The 15,090-nt window shown below is 38.7% G+C and overlaps 1 long non-coding RNA gene across 2 annotated transcripts; it reads right to left on the bottom strand.

Moving 5' to 3' along the window:
* Window positions 1-399: 399 nt before the first annotated feature.
* On the bottom strand, window positions 400-12,994 carry LOC308586474. 2 transcript variants are annotated; one of them, XR_014007906.1, is made up of 3 exons: window positions 12,898-12,994; window positions 6,895-7,011; window positions 400-533 (listed from the first exon to the last, which is right to left on the bottom strand). It is a non-coding gene; the product is annotated as an uncharacterized lncRNA (long non-coding RNA). The 2 variants fall into 2 exon arrangements; XR_014007907.1 differs by lacking the exon at window positions 400-533 and adding an exon at window positions 2,412-2,485.
* Window positions 12,995-15,090: the final 2,096 nt, after the last annotated feature.

Below are 15,090 nucleotides of genomic sequence, written 5' to 3' on the forward strand. Positions count from 1 at the left end.
ACTGGAATGGAGAGCTAAAATAAACACATTAGGGTTTTGTATTTTTAAAAAAATCTAAACTCCACTAGAGCAAAGATTATAAATATTAATATCAGAATGATTTTAAATAACAGTAGAATTGTGTTAAAATGCATGAAATGATTTTTTTAAAGTTATTGCCTGGTGCTGAAAGGATGTCAGGGTAGAGGCCAGGTAAAATTTCTCCAGGGAGAGGCTTCCACAACTGGGGAACTACCACTAAAAGGGCTCTCCCCTTTGCAACCACACTTCATATGTCAGATTGGCAGGGAACTCAGAGCAGAGCCTCTGATGGTTATCTTAAGGGCTTGGCTAGATGCATAATATTTGTATCAGCAATGCAGAGAAATGTTCTCTGGCTGCAAGGCCTGTGCACACTCACCATGAAGTGAGTCCCAGTGAACAAAGTGGGGCTTTGCACTGGACTGGTCCAGCAGTCAGTATTGACAGGAAGCTTTTGTAACTTGTCCAGCTCAAGTGATACAATTGACACCAACTTTGTTGAGCTTTTGGCACTGGGGAAAGAAGTGGGTTTCAGTGGAGTTTACTGTCAGATTGGATCATTGTGCATCCTTTACTTTCTAGCAATTTTATTTGCTCTTATCTTCTCCTTTGTTTTTATGTATATGAATTTTACTTCTAATTGTTACCTGCTCTGGAATTTATTTTATTTTTGCAATGAAGAACAGGATAGAAGTGTTTTAAATAAATGGTGTTATCTGTGTAGCAGCTAAAGCAGTTTATTAGGATCAGTGTGTCCATCTCATTTACATAATCATAATCATCATTACTTTTAAGAATGGTGTGCTTTTTAATGAATTCTCTGTTAAAAATAGGTTCCCCTCCCACCTTTTCTTTCCTAGTTTGGGATCTAGATTGTGGGGTCATTTTCTCCACCATTTCAATAGCTGTGTCTTGATTCTTTTAACTCCTAAACACTTAGGTTTGAGATAGATAATTATGTTGCTTAATAGTAAATTGCACTGCAACATGCCCAGAGGGATCTGAAATAAAAGGTATTTAAAAATCTACCATGTTAGAAAAGCAAGATAATTTCAACTAATGAGATTATCAAGGATAATCAGTTTACAAAAGCCCATTACGAACAGATTCATTGATGTCTTAAAACAGCAAAGAAGAATCCTATTTATTTTTTTAAATGAATTGCTTTTTCGAATGGAAATAGGCTGTTTTCCATTACTTTTTATTTGATGATTTTTGTAGCCCCATCTGCTGTCCATTTATGGAAATATCTGCATTAGGATTTTGTAAATTACATGTCTTCCAATTTAAAGTGGGCAATAAGTAAAATCTTGGATGCAATTTCCTATCAAACCAATGACGATGATAGTTTACACTGCCTTAGCTTGTGGTGTCATCCATACACACTGGAGCTCAATGCGGCTTTTGAACAGATATGTATTGAATTGCAGCCTTGATCAGTTTCAGAGAACAGTTTTGCCAGACTAAAGCCCCCTGGAAGCCAAAGATGATACCTAATCTCTCCTTATAACATGGAAAATATTTTTATTAACCCTTTCTTATGGACACTACTCTAACAGAAAGCAATACCTGCATAATATTAAAGCACCTACATAAGAAAATAAAGAAATGGGGAACTCTTGGGCCCCTACAAATCCCATTTCCCATGAACGTTGACCATGGTGCCTGGGTCTGAAACAGCTGGAAGGCTACAGATGCCCAACCCCAATCTAAGAGAAACCTTTTCGAGGGCCAATAGTCCCCCACCCCATCTTCTCCATTTTCTTAAATTGGACCTGCTAGTAAGTGACACCCAGCAAGTGTGTCTATGTGCATCTTTGGTGAGCCTGCTCACACATATATATCCTGAGCACACACATGCATGCAGGTGCGCACATACACCCCCCACATACACATATGCACATCATGGACTGTCTGTCAGTGGAAACTAAATCCCCCACTGTCAGTGTTCATGCAGAGAGCGGCTTCTTTGCAACAACTTTCCCCCCAAAGTAAAGCAGAAGAAAGTCAAAGCATATATTGGGGACACCACCTGGAAGGAGTTAATCAGCCCCCTCAAACGAAATGCTAACGGATCGGTGACTCCTCCATGGCTCCAACCCATTCTATTCTTCGTAATATAGAAAGCACAGAGGAAGGGCACATTTGTGTGGGAAGAACCATGTTTGCATGCAAGACTGGATCAAGGGGGCAGATTAGCATGGCACATGCACTTAAACCCTAATATCTTCTGCGCTGTCAATTTTAGCTGGTGCAGCTTTGTGCGCTAGGAGGCACGCACAAAACCGCAGCTGAAATACCAGGCTTATCCGACAAGCCGTGAGGATCCAAATGGGAAGATCTGAACCACAGCGTCTCTTTGGTGTGCAAACTATGCAGGACTTACTGCGCGTTGGGATGTTCACTTGCTAGCTGTTCCATGCAATTTTCAAGCCGCATCAGGATAATTTGAAAGCTGCAGCAGCTGTACAGAAGTAGTCATGAGAACCGTGATAAATTAGAGCTACAGTATATGTGTGTGGTTTCTGGAGAGTGGAAAGCGAGAAGTTCTTCTCTCTTGTTTCCTCCCTCCTGAAACTTTTCTGTATAATAAAGGGAAGGGAGGTTTTTAATCTTATTGTTCATCTTTGTACCAGGACATGTGTTAGGGGTTTAAGCAGACCAATTCCCTCTTTTCTGTCCTCCAATTCTCCTCACTATTTTTGGCTGAGGAAAGGACATCCCATGGGCCCTGGAAGCTACTGGTGAAGTACCCTGCTAACCTTGGCAGCAATGGCTAGTCAGTGTAGTCCAAGGCTGGGTACCCTTTTTGGCTCAGGGGGCCAGATCCTTATCAGGATCTAGTCTCATGGGCCAAATTTGACAGGTGGGCAGGGCTGCCCACCTGCCATTCACCTGATACCACAATGACATCAGTTGATTAGGCACTTAGAAGTCCAGACGCTGGAACTTTAAAGCACCACACACAGTTATTCCAGGAGGCCTTGGCTCTATCACCCATCAACTGATGGTCACTAGTACTGAATCCTGTTTTCCCTTGCCAATGCACAACTGGGAAGGCACTTTAAGGCAGCCACATCTCTTCCTGCCCCACACTTGACATCACATACAATGTCTAATGTGGGTAGTTGGGTGCGGTTTGGAGAAATTGGCCTTGTGGGTCAAATTTGAACCCCTGGCAAGGCACATTTGGCCCACAAGCCAAGTTCCCCGACTCTGATGTAGACAATATTAGTTGAAGGAGCAATGGTCTGGCTTGGTATAAAAGCGGCTTACTATAATAAGCATATTCTGCCATTTTATGGACCTCCATTTTATTTGCAGGCTATGTTGATCAAGGGTGAGGAAGTTGTGGCCCTTAAGATGTTGGGCTGCAACTCCCACCATCCCAAACCATTTGTGGGCTGATGGGAGTTGAAGTCTAACAGTATCTGGAGGGCCAGAGCTTTACCAACCCCTGCTATAGATGCTACCGGGGAGATCCTCTGACACAAAAAAACACCACTTCAGTATTCTTTAATGATTTCTATGTCTTCTCTAATAAAAGTACCAGATTAGCTTCCTTCTGCTTAGAGACAGTAAAAGGTGAATGAAAGATGTTGTGGTCCAATGAGAGCCGCAAAGCTTCTCAGATGTCACAGAGAGTGTGTAAATTCTCAGTCAGTTTAGATAACTATATTAACCAAAATATCCTACAACCATATTGGCTTATTCATACACTTATTATTTATGTAGGAGCTGCTCTACAATGGCACCGTTTTATTTATTTTAGCCCTGAGCGAGCATGCTGCATGAGCATCTACTGCATGCCTATTAGCCTGGTTCACAGATGAAGGGTTGTTACAGTTCCTGAACATTTTCCTATCTCTTCATGATGATTTGAAAGGTGGCTCTCCTGACCTTCTGTAACCTAAAATGATTTCAAACTTGTCTAAATAATATACATGTTCTGTCTTCTTTTGATTGAATGATGAATAGCACTTAAGAGTGATTGATTGGAGGCCATTAACATGGCCAACGTGTTTAGCATGGATCACAATCTTCCCCTCGTCACCACGCTGTATCCTATGAATTTGTCCGGTGTCTCTTTATTTCTTTGTCTCTGGCCACTGCAGCATGTTAACTTCAGCCAATTGGCAAACAAGCAATCCCTCTGGCACCGACACAAATGTCATTTCTTGGATTGTCCATTAAGGGGCTGGAGCAAGGGATATGTAGCTGATCCTTCCAAAAGAATAAGCACATCCTCAGGATGAAGCATTCTGTCTTCTTCGTTCTCTCTCTCTCTCTCTCTCTCTCTCTCTCTCTGTGTGTGTGTGTGTGTGTAAAACCAGCATTTCTAATAATAGTTAAAGCATTGATATTTCTTATAAATGACAAGCATCCCGTTTAACTATGTATCTATCTTACTTTAGAGACACTCAGGCAACAAACGTGTTATATGTCTTGGATAGAAAGTTACATACAAGTCTTCCTCTGCTTAAAGAAAGAAAGAAAAACTGAATGATTTCTCACATACACACTCCATTGGTCATTTGCACTTTTCATAAGCATTGCTCTTAATTTGGAAGCCAAATGAACCTCCAACCCTAAATGTGTTTAGTTGGAAAGAAAGTCTCATTGATAGCAAGATAATGTATTTCCTAGCCAGCTGTTTAGGATCAGAATATATCCAGGTATAGATGTTTTTTAAAATCTTGCTGTAAACAAGTTTTCCTTTACAAAAAAAGGAAACAATATAAGCAGGAAAGCCACTTACATACTGATGAGCAGAGGGTGGAGGAGGCAGCCCTGGGGTGGGAACTATGAGCTTTTGGAGGATTCATGAGGATAAACAGGACTCCCAAGTCCTGTCCTTTATGGAGCTGAAAGGCCTTTGGGACTTCAAACTTTTCAGATCTTTATTGAGAACTGTACTACACATCCCCAGGAGTATACCTTCGGTGTTTTTAACAGCTGAGACCAATATATTTGCAGTGGCAATAAGTGTTCATTTATACCTTTTTAGTTTATTAGTCTAAGCCAGGGATCAGCAAACTTTTTCAGCAGGGGGCCAGTCCCCTATTCCTCAGACCTTGTGGGGGGCCGGACTATATTTTTTTGGGGGAAATGAACAAATTCCTATGCCCCACAAATAACCCAGAGATGCGTTTTAAATAAAAGCACACATTCTATTCATGTAAAAACACCAGGCAGGCCCCACAAATAACCCAGAGATGCATTTAAATAAAAGGACACATTCTACTCATGTAAAAACATGCTGATTCCCAGACCGTCCGTAGGCCGGATTTAGAAGGCGATTGGGCTGGATCCGGCCCCCAGGCCTTAGTTTGCCTACCCATGGTCTAAGCCATGTATGTCTGAGTGCAGACAGTCAAAACTTGCTTAATGAAACAAATGCGAATCTGATCCAGTAGCTGAATCTCCGGGTGCCCCAAATGAGGGCTTGTGCTTCATTCATCTGACTTACCTATTGGGAATATAAGGGTGGGGTGGAGGGAATATATAGATAAAAAATAATTCCCAAAGACATCAATATTCAGGTACCATCAAGTAATCATGAGGAGACAAAATGTAAAGCATTTGAACGAATACAAGCCATATGGTAAGAACTGGAGTGCAACAAACGTTAGATTTCTGAATATCTGAATCAAAGTCACATGTCTTTTACTTTTTAGTGGCATACTTGTACTGTCAGAAAGTTGCTTTGGGGGTGCAGAATTATACCCATATATTAAGCCATTATCTTTACATAAGGCTTATCTATGAATATTTCAGCCATAACAGTAAATTGCAGGTGGTTTTGTATAGGTAACATAGCACTTCTGGGAATCCCCAGGTGCAGTATAAGTTCAGTGGAACCTTACAAATGGCACAGATTATATTTCTACACATCAATTATATGGGTTTCTGGATACTTGAACACATAAATAAATAGACAGGTATATCAACTAGCCCTCTGGGGAATAATGCAATATTGTTTGTGATTGGAAAATATTACACAAGATCTTACATTTGGTATGTGGGTAACCAAAGATAAGCATTTTCACTTTCAGCAAAGAGAGGGAATCACACATAATGGCTTCAGTTGCAAAAAGCATTAGGAGCTACGAAAGCACAGTGTGTGTGTGTTGGGATTCTATGGATTCCGGTGCAATTTTTATTTTTTGCCAGCTAGACACTTGTTGTTCTACAAACAAACTCTCTCAGACAGATGCTCATTTGGGAAGTAGCAGAATGGCTGTGTTTCCATAGCAAATGATTCAGTCCTGATTTTCCTGGATCCTTTAAAAAAACACACACACACACACACACACACACACACACACACACACCATTTTCTTTCATGTAATGACTTGTGGCTGCCTGCATGCATCAGGATATTTATTTCCTGTTGTAAACAGCATCTTTACTAACAAATCAAGGGGTCATTTCACATTGACACTTTTCATTATTTAGCAGTCAGAAGTGCACATGAAAAACAGCAACTGAGAAGTTGATCAGGGTCTTTATTTGAAACCCACAGCTATTTAGCAGTTGATGAAGAAGTTAGCAAACTCTCAGGGAAATTTGGAATGTTTCCCTCCAAGTACGGAAAGAGATTCTGTCACCCGTACCAAGTTTAATCAGCATGAATGCTGCTCAAAAGACATACATTTGAGGAAGCATTTAGCAAGCAGCATAGTACATTAGTGTCACAAACACTTTATGCTTCCAAACACGTTGCCCAGTGTGGTTATCAACAGAAGTTAACAGATGAACAGTGTGAAAACACATAGCAGTGTCAGTGCGTGTTTAGAAATGAGGCATGCTTTGGAGGAAACCGGGATGTCAAAAGGACAGAGATGAAAGTGGAATGAAGTCAAACCATACCTCCGTGCTGATGGCCAAGCATAGGAAAGGAATCGCATCTGTACCTCATATATAGATGTCTCCCTGTGAGTTTAGGAAAGTCCTTGCAGCCCAAGGGCAGATCATCTTTACAAAGCCCTACAGTAATAATAACGGGTGCATTATGAAATTGAGCATGACTCTTGCATTATGAAAGTGAAGATTGCTTAGGGGTTTTTTTTGGCCATTTCACCGGAACTAGAGTCTCTTTGCATGTTTACTCTTTAAACATCCTTCATTTGGGAATGTAGTTACTTAGAGACAGCAGACAATCTTAAGTAAACACAACTGACATTTGGACAGTTAGGGGATGCTATTCAACAGAAAAAACAATGATTGTTTATTATCTTCATAGCAATTCAAAGAAGCAATGTCATTTTGAGAGAAAGTTAGGGGGTAGTTGGTTACAATTTGTCCTTTTAAAGCTTTTTGTGAATTTTTCTTTCTTTTTTTGTGGCTCACTCTTGATATATTTTTTAAGTTGTTGTTTTTTTTTGTCCCAGAATCTAACTCTTTACAGGTGAGTGTTCCAGTAAGTTATTTTTATATTTAAATGAACCACAAGTAGCAGAAGCAGGTAATCTGAAATTGGCATGGGGAGAATTTCTCGCTGGGGTTCTATAGGACACCACACATATATAGGTACACCCACACACCCACACACCCACACCCCTCCTTTTCCTACTAAGTAAAGTTATCAAAGGAGATTTGCTTTCTTTTCAATACACTTGAAGAGTGCTTTATGATCCTGTTGCCCGGCTATTAGAAAAAGCTTAGCTTTCAACAAAGGTAATTAAATTATAAAATCATGCCTGCAATCATCAAACTACTCATAAAACAAGAAATGAAAAAAAGATCTCCACCCCTGAAATAAAATTCTTGAAGGCTTCTCTTCACGTAATATTGCTCCCTGATGTTAATTACATTTAAATGGAAGAGTACTATTTTGGTATCATTCATATGCCTTGAAAAGTACTTTCCAGTTTATCATACCTGTCAACCCCTGTGCATCACAGGCTAATACTTTATTAAGAAAAAAATCATTGGGGAGCTGCTGATCCCATTTAAGTACATTGGGCAGAATGTAAGACTAATTAAAAAGCATATTTTACATTATTAATTTCTGAGTTTCACTTAATGAATGTGAAATGACAAGGCTACTATTTTTACATTCAGGCTCTCTGGGTTCTTTAGTCAAGGGAATTAAATTCTAGGGATTTTTTTTTTTTTTTACAAAGATGCTGCTTGAGAGATTTGTTTTCAAGAGCAACTAAGCTTTTTGAGCAAGGTTTTTTTTATATAAAAAATACCAAAACCCGGGAAGTACACCAAAGCATATTACAACCACTTAAAAGAAGAGTTAAATAGATGTTGTTGTTGGGATTTTTGTTTTCCATCTCGATACTATAAAAGTATTTTAGATGAGGTATAAAATATGGTTTTTTAATTATATTATGATTTGCAAACACTAAAAAATAATTGCAGTGCAGTTGAGAGAGCACGAAAACATCTAATCTTTATTGTGTAAGACAATGTGATAAAATATTTTACAGCCAAAAGCTCATTTTGCATCTGGAAAATTGTGTAAACTGATGGGGGAGGGGGGGAAAATCTCATTAAAACGAAAGGTTTTTTTTTAATATTCTTAAAACAAAGCAATAGACTATAATTGCAGTTCTACTCCCACTCAGATTTTATTAAATTATACAGTTGTACAAATGTCTAATATTCTCTTTAAAGAAAGACATAAAATAAGAAGGGCTGTGAGATCAGGCAGGTTGATCTGAATTTATGCCAATATTTCAGAGAACAATGCTGTTACACGCTATAAGAATTTTGTTTTGGGTGTTGTGTTCAACTAGAGCAGTGCAGTTGTTAGGAAGTACTAGATGCTGTGTGTGTTACTTAAAACTTTACCAGGTGGAGACTGGCACTATGCTCCTTTTGAGTACTACATAATAACACATTTTAATAGGGCTGTGGAGGGAGGAGAGTCAAAATCTCTCCCCCCCCCAAATGTGCTTACAATTAGCTCTCTGTACTTTTATTGTCTTTTTTCCCCCTAACCACAAAACTCACACTGGAGGCAAAGCTTAACTGCCAAGGCTTTCCTCGTGTAAATATTAGGAAATTACATTTGTACAAAATGCAGGGCTTTGTCAATGAGGGCTGGAGCGACTCCAACACAAATTAATCAGGATAAAGTTGCTCTGTGTTCAACATGACCATAGTTTATTTTCTTAAAGCATTAATTTGTCAACAGCTTTCCTGCCTCGCTGTGACTCATGCGAATGGCATTAAAGGAAGACCCAGATTTAGTCCGTGCTGATCTACCTTGCTGTTTTAAACAACCCATTCCAGCCATTTGAAACATTATACGGCTTAATTTTCAATACTGGCTTTTGCACAAAAGGCTTTGAATCATTTGCAAGCAGCAGAATGTGTTTTGGTTTTTTTGCATTAAGAAAAATAAGTCATCTTTTTTAAAAATAATGTTAGCAGGACTGACAAAGCTAATTACTATAGCTGTGTATTATGTCAAATTTATATTCAAAATTGTCACAGATAGTCTGCCTAAGTAAACTATGCTCCAAATGAAAAAGCAGCATTCTAAACACATCTCTCTCACTCATTCCTGTCTTCCTGATGACATCACAGCATTCTTAATTGTAACCTGGTTTTCTCAAACATTATCCATTCATTGTTCTGTTTCTGGAATGCACAATGGGATCGACGTTTCAGGCTCGCCAAAGCAAATTGAGGAAATGTTTCAGTTCCTCCTTTGCCAAATATCGTAACGACTTGTCCACAGAAGCAAACCTTACTTGTGACTGTTACACCACGAGTAAATGCAGCATTCTTATCAGACGCAAATGCTATTGTTCAGTCAGGGACTCCTATAATGTTTCTACTGCTCATATGTATACGTGAACAATTTTATTCACACGAATGGATACTCTCTAGTCTTAATTTGTCTTATGTCAGTAGCTAACTTTTCACAGTTGTGCAATTATAGCTGATTCAGCATTTAGCTTTGGGGAGACTTGCAATCTGTATTTCACTAGGTAATGCTAATTGCTTAATAAAGTCATCACATTAGGAAAAAATAAACAAATCAGCATTGTTTGTCTCTTGTGCTTTTTGTTTGTTTGTTTGAAAATCTCAACCCTCCCCGTTCTTCTAGAGCAGTTTATATTAACATAGGTGCCTGAATAATATTGGCACTCCCCTTGTTTTATTAGTATACATTTGCCTTGTTCACAGTTTTATTATTCAAGAATTCGGTTGTTGCCAAGTATTAATCAATATATTATGCTGCTCAGTTGGGCAAGCTGTACGAAAACATAGTGCCCCTAGGGTTAATACAGTCAAGAGCCAGAAAAGTGTTTTAGACATGTACACAACATGTGGTTTACTATTATCATTAAATGAGGTGAACTGGGACTCTATACATATGGATTTTGAATTGCATAAATTTTGATTGATATCATTTGAAGACTGAGACCCTGAAAGGGTAGATTTTGTGAAAGACAATACACAGGCCAGCTATTACCACATACAATAGTACCAGGGAAGAAGAAGAAAAAATATCTGAAATGAGCAAGGCAGCTGGCTTTTAAATAGCTAAAACATAACATCAATACTTATTTTGAATAATGGAAAAAAGAGGTAAAAGATGTTGACCTCTGCCTGACAATAACATGTTCCAAAAGTAGAACTGGTCTCAAGGGACTATTCCTGCACTCCACAGTAGCCACTACAATTTCCTCCCCCCTCTCTTTTTCTCCCTTGTTTTTTGCCCTTTCTCCTCCTCTCGCTCTCTCAAAAAGATAAATATTTTTTGAGCATTTAAACATTATGGACAACCGGCCAGAAAAAGAAAAAGAAAGAAAGAATTTTCACAAATTCAGGAAACACTTGAGAGGTAAAACCAACATCCTGAGACAGGAGACAGGCCAGCTTTTGACACCAACGTTGGACCTGGGAGGCCTAGCAAACCCTTCAGCCAGGAAGTTCTTGCCACAGAGGTCAGGGCTTCGGGGACCTCGCATGAAGGCAAACGGGAACAGAACTTTCCATGCACCATCAAAACCAACAGGCCTTTTCATGGGAAATTTGCTGGAAATTTGCTGATCTGCATTAAACATTGATGAGATTTAGAGAGTAAGAGCCTTTCCCTCAACTTCTGGTGGCTTACAGGTTCATGCCGTTTTAAGTAGTGAATTATATAACATATGCAGGAATTTGAAAGGTCTCCGAGGCCTTTAAACCCATTTTTCTCCTTAACATGTGATCCGCACGGAAAATTATCAATACATCACTCCACGAGATTCATTCAATTTGCTCAGATTTGTTAAAACTTTATTCTGAGAGAGCACTGGATAATGCTTCATTTATTATTGATGCCCCATAAATGTATTAAAACATTAACCGTATTTCTCCGCCATGGCATACTTCAATTCTCACGGGGTTGTGGGGGGTGTACAGGGGTGGGAGAAGTCCAAATGTTTCTCCGACTGCTACTTTAGTTTCCCCAAGGAGCGAGCATATTTGTGTTGTGCTACACCTTTAAGTGTTGATTAGGCTTTCATGTTAAGGTGACGGAAGTGTCATGCCGTGTTTCCCTTTAATGGGGTAATAAGCTGCATCAGCCACATGAAGGAAACGTTCCTTTTCAAGTCAAAAATGGCCAAAAAAAAAAAAGTTTGTGTGTAAACACGAAAAAGGCATTCTCCTCTTACTTCAGCTTAACTTGGGGAGATAAGCTGGGGCGGGGGGAGGGGAGGAGTTCTGTGAATCTGGAACAAGCGTTTTGCCCTCCTTCTGATACTAACATTCCCTATGAAGTTCTCAGCATGTCATATACAACTCGACTTTCTTTCTTTCTTTCTTTCTTTCTTTCTTTCTTTCTTTCTTTCTTTCTTTCTTTCTCTCTCTCTCTCTCTCTCTCTCTCTCTCTCTCTCTCTCTCTCTCTCTCTCCCCCCCCCATAGAAAGGTTTTCTGTCATTTAAGCAAGAAAATAGAAGAAGAAATGAGCTTACTATTTTAAAATCCAAACAGTCAGATAACCCCCCTAATTTCTATGTTACTATTGAGAGAGAGTAGGTTATTTAAGTTTGGTGTTCATTTGGGGGGGGGCGAATTGTTTTATTCTTTTTCTTTGCTTCATTTTGGATGAGTGGGGGAGATATTTTTTGGTCATAAATGCCTCCTGTTACCCCCTGCCACACCCTGTTTCCCCCAGCTATCATTATTGGGTAACAATTGGCGCAAACGTTATGTGTGTGGGGGGGGGGGAAGGGACATAAATCAAGAAATAAAAAAATAAAAAAAATAGTTTCTGCACATTTTCAAAAAACACGTCGTGCTCTCTGAGGTCCTTTTCATTTTAACCAAATCAGGGGGAACTTGTCCTCACAGCGGCAAGGCAGATGGAACAATAAATCACAGGAACCATTGACTGCCTGCAGTGTACTCTCCACAGCTGTCACTTTTGTGTCTCTTTGGTTTTAGCTGACATGGTATGAGGTCCACTGTGAACCAATCTGGACTTTTTTTTTACAGTCATATCCATCAAAACGACCAGTACCCATCAACCTACTGCCGCGATCGATTCGTTTGCTTATTCTCACGCATAAGCCAATACTCAGCTCACTAGGTGAGGCTTCGGAGAAGCACCTCATTTTGGGGAGGGGTTTGCCTCTAGCTACAGCTGTGATTTTCTGCGCATTCTTGGCGAACGTTATTAAAGTTGCATCACGATAGATATAGAGCAAAGCAGATAACACAGGCTTTATGCGGAAGAGCAGGGATATATGCAATAATGTCACTTGGCAATTGTTGGCTGTTGCAAATGTTTCTTTTTCAGTTGCGTCAAGATGCTTACCAAGCATTGAGTTTACAACTCGTTGTTGATTTTACAAAGTAAACAAGCAAATGTTATGTGCATAACCTTAGCTGTCTTTGTAAAGGTCAGAACGTACTTGCTAATTTCTCTTCCTGCCTTTTGGTGGCACTCTGATGCCAGCGATCGCCTCCAGTGTGTTTTGGAAACAAGACGTCCTTTCTTAACAAAAGACTCAATCTACAAAAGACTGCAAAACAAAAATTGATTAAATGTGAACTGTTGGAGGAAAGTTTACTTGGTGTTAAAAAAAAAGAAAGAAAGAAAAAGCCCTGCAAGCACTAAATAGCAGGTCAGCTGTAATTTGGGCTAAAGGTTACATTATACACACAGTGATTGCATATTCATGTTGGCTAAATGAAGATTTTCTTGTTCAAACTCAAATACTAAAGGCATAACATGTGAATATAAAGATATGGAATTCATGTGAGGCTGAAGCCCCTTATATTATTTTTAGACAAGCGTTAATCTAAACATGGCCCTTTGATTCCTTTTTTTTGTTAAGTAGATGTTTCTTGGACTATTGTAAACATTAGAACAATTTTTAACAAATCATGTTTGTGAGCAATGTGGAAGTAGAGGATGTGTGTGTGTGTGTATATATATATATATATATTCACACATTTTAGCACAAATACACAGGCATTATTTTTAAAAGCTGTTTTCAAAACCTCTGCTTAGGTCAAGTTAAATTTATTGTATTTTATATTGCTGAGCTCCATGATTTTGAATTGAGGTGACAGCTGAAAAGCACCAGAAACTTTTAGAATTTCAGAACTATGTATTCCTATAAAGGAAGAAATTAAAGTCCCACTCCTAGAAGGCAAGTAATTGCATTTTAAAAATACAAACTTAAAAGAAGCATATCAAAACACTCCTTTCCCCCTTAAAGATTTACGTTAAGAAAATACTTTTTCCATATGTGGACAATTCATGCACACTGCTTGTAGTTTAAAAAATCTCTTTAAAATATATTTTTTTGCATGATAGCGTGAAGATGTTTGGTCTTGTAAACTATATTCCCACCCACTTTTTTTTAAAAGCCTTTGATGAGTAAGTGTTCCAATGAAATATCATTAGTGAACCCGGATATAGCAAGCACAGATTCATGATGAGAAAGCATGAGCAACAGAAATTGCCTCTATTTCCATACAAGGAAGGGAGAACTTGGGATAGGTGGGAAAATTGATTTTAAAAAAGTCCAACTACTACTTCTAATAATAATAATAAACCTCTTAACTTTAACCAAATCATTATTATATGTTTTTATCAGTGCTGTTGCATGAACCGAAAGACACTGTTATAGACCAAATGGTACCTTCCTTTACAAACTACAAAATTCCAGTGATTTCACTCAAAGCTGTCAATGATAGGCAAATTGAAAGTAATTGAAAGCAGAGTGTAAAGCAAGCAACATCCTATTGGACACACTGATTCTAGTACAACCAGTGGCTCTTTAAAAACCTGAATAAAGGAACACTCCATTCTGAGTATGTAAACATGCCGTGAAGCAAAGATATATGAAGCATCACAAGCTTCTGTTGGATGCAAATAAAAGTTAGCAACTGTGAGCTCTTCCTGGAGTCGTGGATTCTACTGCTGCTATTTACAAAACAAAACAAAACACCCATCCTTTGAACTCAACATACATTTTGGCAAAATAAGGACTGCAGAATATAACATGATGAGAAATGGACTTTCAATGAAGGCCTTAAGTCACTAATGTATATAAAAATAAGATCTACAGATGGGAAAGGTCAACAGTCCCGAAATCTTTCCATTTTGAAATGAGCACATTTTAGAACTGGGTTTCTGGTATAAAGATCTCTCTGTATGTTAGTCCTAACAGCAACAGAAATTGGTATGTTTTCTATGAATCTTTTCCCCCAATTTGCATTCAGCAAAAGTGCAGTTGCAGCCAAAAATCCTGCAAGGGGGAAGACTGACAAGGAAATTTCTTCATTGGCTCGGTATGATAAATTTGGATGGCTCGTAAAGTCTAAGCTAGCAGTTGCAGCTGTTTCTTTTCTCAAAAAGCTAATCTTGCAAATACTATTGTACACATGCTTAATTTGGAACACTCAATCTCACAATTAGCTTGTTTGTTTTTTAATATTCAAATGACTTCACAACATCTCTGTTTACAGTATATATGCCTTCTATAAAGGAAATGCCCCAAATTCATCCCAGTAAAATATCAAGCTGCTTTCTGCCTATATTTTGAGCATTTCTTTATCTGTTCTAGTTTTTGAAAAATCCAGTATATTGCCTA

This window comes from Podarcis bocagei (assembly GCF_964188305.1).
Source record: "Podarcis bocagei genome assembly, chromosome: 4".
In the NCBI taxonomy this organism is placed as follows: domain Eukaryota; kingdom Metazoa; phylum Chordata; class Lepidosauria; order Squamata; family Lacertidae; genus Podarcis; species Podarcis bocagei.